The sequence below is a fragment of the Bos indicus x Bos taurus genome, chromosome 13 (genome assembly GCF_003369695.1).
Source record: "Bos indicus x Bos taurus breed Angus x Brahman F1 hybrid chromosome 13, Bos_hybrid_MaternalHap_v2.0, whole genome shotgun sequence".
NCBI lineage: Eukaryota > Metazoa > Chordata > Mammalia > Artiodactyla > Bovidae > Bos > Bos indicus x Bos taurus.
Window position 1 is genome coordinate 26,332,687 of NC_040088.1, and position 6,844 is coordinate 26,339,530.

The following is a 6,844-nucleotide window of genomic DNA, read 5'->3' on the forward strand; positions in this document are numbered from 1 at the left end:
GCCATTTCCTTCTCCAGGAGATCTTCCCGACCCAGGGATTGAACCCAGGTTTCTGCACTGCAGGCAGACTCTTTACCCTCTGAGCCACTAGGAAGCCTGTATTCTAAATTCCTGTACTTTTAATCGCCAATTCTGATGCTTGGCAATATTGGTAACTTGGGTTTGGAGCCCAAGTTTGTGATCAACTCAGCCAACATTTGCTGATTTCTCAGGGTCAGTTTTACCTACCATTTTAAGCATGTTAGAGGGTTTAAGTTCTTGTCTGCTGTTGGTTGCAGATGGGCCCAATTTCACGCCCTTGACCCTGTGATCTTGCTGTGTCCTCCTCCCCAGTCCTGGGGTTTGGCCAAGGGAGTTGCTTTGGCCAATGAGATGCTCACAGACATGGCATCAACAGAGGCTTGAGAAGGCTCAGTGTGTTGGGTTTTCTCTCTCTGGAATCCTGTCTACCGCTGTGGGAAGGACCTGCTGGGGCTGGTCTGCTGGTGTTAAGGATTATGAGAACAGAGCTGAGTCATTTTTGTTGTCTCAGTCAAAGTCAAGCTGGCTCCCCAGCAATCAGATGACCCCCAGATAGATGAGTGAGCCCAATAAGACTGCAGAGCTGCTTGGCCAATGAGTGTTACAGTATGGGGGATGTTTGTTATGCATACTATTGTATAACTAGATAATGAAAAATCCACCCTCAAAGGACTTATAATGGCTCAGGAAAGAAAATTCTGCACACAACTGTAACCATTATAACTACTCCATGGCTGGATAGCATGTATTAAATGCTTATTTATTTTGCTCAAGCCTATTATTCAATACTTCACCTATAGTCTCACTGAATCCACTAAGTAGCTACTACTCCTATTCCCATTTCAAAGATATGGAAGCTGAGACTCAGAGAGATGGAGTGAACTGGCCGAGGTCACACAGCTAGGTAAGGTTAGGAGGAGTCAGGATTTCAATTCAGTTTCGTTCAACCCCAAGCCCACAGTGCTGCAAGTTTTCTTAACTGCAGGTCTAAGTATTTCAGCAGCTCTAAAAGAGTTGGAAGGTACTCCCTTTAAACAAGCAAATCAGAACTTTCTAGAAGGGGCAACATTTGGGCTTTGAAGTGGCTTTGGGCAGGATTCGTGACTGTTTTGTGAGTGTTTTTATTCTGCAAACAGATCGAGGCATTCTGACAGCTGCTGGAATCAAGTTTCCCAAATGCAGTGGTTGGTTGCCTTTGCTGGACATGGGAACTTGCCCCTATCTGAGCTTTAGAAGGATACAGTTTGTGAGAAATTCCTCTGATAAAAGTCAAGGCTACTTCAAGGTAAGTAAAAGGAGCAGGTGTGTTTGTGGCATGTTGACTTAACTTGCTCAAAAGTCTTTCTCCCATTAATCTGCTGGGATGCCTGAAATTCCCACATTTAGGTAAGGTACTGGAGATAAGATGAGAGTGGGTGTGTGTATGTGAGTGGTCTGAGTAGGGGCTCTAGGAGAGGGTGGGAAAGGCATGAGTTGAAGGCATTGCTGAAGGAAAATAGGAACCGAAATGTTGAGCAGATACTCCCAGACTAAATCTACTTCTGCCGAGAAGATGCTGGAGAAGGTGGAGTCTCTGTACCCTTCCATCAGGCAATAGTCCCTCTACAACTTGACGCTTGTGCCAGGCAACCATGAAGCTCTGGGTTGGCTTTGCATTTTACGGTTATATATCATGCTGCTTCATGGTTCATATAGTTCCCCCGCCCCATCCTGTGTAGTGTCTGGATTTTGAGTAGGCACTCATGTCTTTTGCCTGTGGGAAGTATGGAACCTCAGGAGTTCTAGAAAAGCTTTAAATATTTATTTTGATAGTTCTTCTTGTCCCCAACCAGTCAACTAACATGATGTTCTTCTACGTTCTTTTTTTTAAGTTTAAAATTTTTTTTATTTTGTATTGGGGTATAGCCAATTAACAATGCTGTGATAGTTTCAGATGGACAGCAAAGGGACTCAGCCATACATATACATGTACTCACTCTCCCCTAAACTCCCCTCTCATTCAGACTGCCACATAACACTGAGCAGAGTTCCCTGTGCTATATAGTAGGTCCTTGATGATTATTCATTATATATATATGCTACTCTTTCTTGAGACATCCACCAGTAGCCATATCTATCACCAGCTGCTACTCCCTGACCCCCACCCCTGTACCAATTGTCTTGACAACTTACTCCAATGTCACAATGACTTGAGAAAAACCATATCAGGGTGCTTATGACTGCGAGTGGCAGAAATCTAATTTGAACTGGCTTTACAAAGATGGGAATGTAGTGGCTGATGTAGGTGAAAGTCCAGGGTGTCATGTTGGATCCAGGGGCTCAAGACTTAGTCTTTTTTTTTTTTTTAAGACTTAGTCTTATCTCCCTACTTCTGCTTTGTACTTCTTCTCTCTTTGTATTGGCTCTGTTCTTGGACAGATTTTTTTTTTCCCCCTTCATGGTGACAAGATGGCTGCCAGCACCTCCCAGCTTCCATCTGGTCCTCTTAAGCAAGTCCATGGAAAAAGAGAAGAGTTTCCCACCCAAAGTCCCAGAACTGAATCTCACTGACTCTGATAGGACTGGGTTTACCTCATGGGCCTGTATCTGAACCAATCTCTGTATTTTAAGAGTTAATTTCCTCTTGCTGCTATAGCAAATTACCTCAAATGGAGTGGCTTTTTAAAAAGCAAGTTTATGATCTTATAATTCTGGAGATCTGCCTGTCTCAAACATGATGTGATGCCCTCATTGGTTGATCTAGAGACACAAGCCTGGCCTTGAAGCCCCACCCAAACCATATAATGTTGGAGGGGCTGTTTTCCAGGGGAAGATGTAGTCTGAACCAGAGCTGAGGGACGGGATGCCCAAGGGGCTGCAACAGCAAGCGTCCATAATAGGAAACAAAGGAAAGACTCTGGTGCTCTTTTGAACAAGTTTTTGTAAGACTTGCCATCAGATTCCTTTTAGCCCATAAAGTTGGCAGTGCTGAAGTTTGGAATTCATTGTGATCAATTTATTTCACTGAGAACTTTATGTCACTTTTAAAGCAAGAAATTTAGAGCTTGGTATCTTCACCAGCGGGTCTCAGTGACCATGTGAAGCTGAGGCAGTACACAGCTAAGACTTGGACAGCATGAAAAAGCACTTAATTGTCTGACTTCTGGGCAAGTTCAAGGTTTCCGCTGGTGAGGTCAGGCAAAAGGAAGAAAGTCCAGGATAGTGGAAAACTACATAACATATTATGTTACTCTCAGTTAAATCCCATAATTTTAAGGGAAAACAATCTTCAAAAGAGTCATAAAGCACATGAAGAGGCATCTTGAGGGGAGGCTTATCTAGATAAATCACAATATTCTTAGCAGCTGGATTTCGAGTCAAAATTTAACTGAGAGGTAGTCTCAAAGATCTAGCTGCACATCTACCAGCTTGGAAAAAGCCGAAAAATAAACTAAAGGACCTTAGCTATGTAGTTGGCCGTGGCTCAGAAGTGTCTGGACAGATCACTTCTCTTAGAAGCGCATCTGATGGCAGAGACAGCAAAGGATGGCCAAGGAGGGTTGGGAACTTGAGAAAGGGAGAAGGACCCTTCCTCAATGTCCTCTGCAGGGGAAGCACATGATCACCACTCCTTCCATGACCTTTCATCAGAGATGATGGGAATAAAGCAACAAGTTGACTGGAGAGGCAGTGACTTGCTGATGACACACAGAAGGAAATGAGTATGATTATAAGCCTGGGGTATGCATGGTATGAGCTCTAGAGGCAGTGCTGCCTGGTTATGAACTCTGTCCCCAGAACTGGATAGAACTGCATGTGAATCCTGATTCTTTCAATTAACAGCTGTGTGACTGTGAAACATTCACTTTAACCTTTCTGAGCCTTCATTTTTAATCTGCAAAAGGAGGATTAACGATGGTACAAATTAGCATTAGCGTTTACAAGTCAGCATTAGGCAAAACAATAATTAAAGCCCTCACCACCAGTTTGTGAATTATGTTTCCTTTGCAAACAGTGTAGCCTGGAGCCCAGGAAGACTGGTGGTGTCCAGCCCGGAGTTTTTTCAGTTGAAAGCAACAGAATCCCAAATAAACTTTAAAAAAAAAACAAGAAACTGCGAGCTATTTACAAATGAAAAGTACAGGGATGGTGTGGATCTTAGGCCCAGTTGGATCCAGGGGCTCAAATCAGATCACCACCCAACTTCTCCAGCTCTTGACTCCAATTTTTAATTTAAAACAATTTAGAGAGAAATTTATATTGCTACCACATGTGCCAAAAACAAAAGATAAATAATTAAATTAAATGCAATGAAAGCAATGTCACAAAGTCCTAAGTACAACAACAAAAAAGCCCTCAAACAACCCAATTAAAAAATGGGCATAGGACTTGAACAGACATTTCTCCAAAGAAGATATATACTTACAAATAATAAGCACATGAAAAGATGCTAAGCATCAATAATCATTAAAGAAATGCAAGTCAAAACTCTTGGGCTGGCCAAAAATTGATTTGGGTTTTTCCATATTATCTTATGGGACCATTTCATAACCATTCAGATGGCTAGTGTTCAAAAAAACAAACAAAAACTAGCAAATGTTGGGGAGAATATGAAGGAATTGGAACTCTTGTGCACTGTTAGTGGGAGTCTAAGATGGTATAGCCATTGTGGAAAATGATATGGTAGTTACTCAGTGGCTCAGTGGTAAAGAATCTGCCTGCAATGCAGGAGACTGCCTACAAGGAAAGAAATGTGGGTTTGATCCCTGGGTCAGGAAGAGCCCCCCAAGAAGGAAATGGCAAGCCACTCCAATATTCTTGCCTGGGAAATCCCATGGTCAGAGGAGCCTGGCGGGCTACAATCCATGGGGTTGCAAGAGTTGGACATGACTTAGCACTAAACCACCACCACCACCACCAGAAAATTTAAAATTGAATTACATAATAATCCAGCAGTTCTATTTTTGTGTATGCACCCAAAAGAAGTGAAAGCCGGGTCTCAAAGAGACGTCTGTACACCATGTTCATAGCAGCTTTATTCACATTGCCTGAAACATGGAATCCAAGTGTCTACTAAAGGATGAATGGATAAGCAGTCTAACCATATAATAGAATATCATGCAGCCTTAATAGGGAAGGAAATTCTGATACCTGCTACAACATGGCTGAAACTTAAAGACATTATGCTATGTGCAATAGGCCAATCACAAAAGGACCAACATTGTATGATTCCACTTATATGAGGAACTTAAGAGTAGTCAAAATCATAGAGACAGCTTCATTAGAGAATGATGGTTTCCAGGGGCTTGTGGAGGGGAGGATGAGGAGTTAATGTCTAATGGGGATCAAGTTTTAGTCTAAGATGAAAAGTTATGGAAATGGGTGCTAGTGATGGTTGCCCAAACTTATGAATATATTTCATGCCACGAAACTGTGTACTGAAAAGTGGATAAGATGGTAGATTTTATGTTATGCATATTTTACCCCAATTAAGAAAAAATCTGGGGAAAAATTCCTATCTAGATTCTGTGGCCTGCCCAAGACTCTAAGCATGAAAATGAGACATAGAATGTTAAAGACACACCCAACTGTGGAGTGTCCTCGGTATAGTCAGTAGGACTGAAGGAGTAGAGGAAGGAAGACCTTCCTCACCTGGAGGGGATGCTGTGGAGCGTCACGGTAGGCACACTGCATCACAGTCCTCTGCTGCTGAAGGACCTGCCTCTTCTGACCCTCCATCTGATCATACTTCTCTCAACTTGGGTGATGACTCCTAGTCTTAGCCCTGTGTCCTTGGCCCTCTTATCCCTGGACTTCCTCTCTCAACTAGATTACAGGACTCTGAGGGCAGGGCCGGCACCATGCTAGTGTTCTGTAGCTTGCACGTGCCTGGCAGGCACCCAGGGTGTGTTAGTTTTAGTCCAAGTTGTGGAAGGCAGCAGACCCAGTGAGTGGTCCAAGAGCTCCTGTGTCTGAACATACCAGGAAACCACCTTCTAACTCTTTTCTCTTTTTTGGCCGATTAATATATTTTCTATTTCTCCAGCCATCCTACAATCCAAGATTTTTTTATTTTGTAGGTGATGGATATTCTAAGTCCAAGGAGAGAGATATAATGAGGTGATCCAGATCCTAGCCTGGTAGGAGCAGAAGATAATCCTAGTCTTGGGCTTTTCTAATTTTCAAAGTGTGGAACACAGAAAATGAAGCAGAGGCCCCTACAGAGTATTTGCCTTGTTTGGTGACAAATGACTCTAAAAGAGGGGCTTTCCAGGTAGGTGCTAGAGGTAAGGAACCCTCATGCCAGTGCAGGAGACATAGAGACATGGGTTCAGTCCCTAGGTCGGGAAGATCCCCTGGAGGAGGGCCTGGCAACCCACACCAGTATTCTTGCCTCGAGAATCCCATGAACAGAGGAGCCTGGTGGGCTACAGTCCATAGGGTTACAAAGAGTTGGATACTACTGAAGTGAGTTAGCACGCACACACGATCCTAAATGATGATGTCTTTCCCTCTCCACACCCTGACTTGAACTCAGGGACTAGGTAGAATGAAAGGAAGATAGGGTGATGGAGAAATTTAAGCATCAGCTCAGTTCTGGGTGGTTGGGTACTTTTCTAGTTACTGCAGCTCTGTAACAAATTACCCCAAATATAGTGGTGTAGGTGAGTTGGTGATAGGGAAGCCTGGCGTGCTGCAGTCCATGGTGTCACAAAGAGTTGGACACGATTGAGCAACTGAACTGAACTGAAGAGTGGTGTAGAATAACCATGCGTTATGCCCATGGGTTCTGTGGGTCAGAATTCAGACAGGGCATGGGGAGAACAGCTAGTCCCCAGTTGGA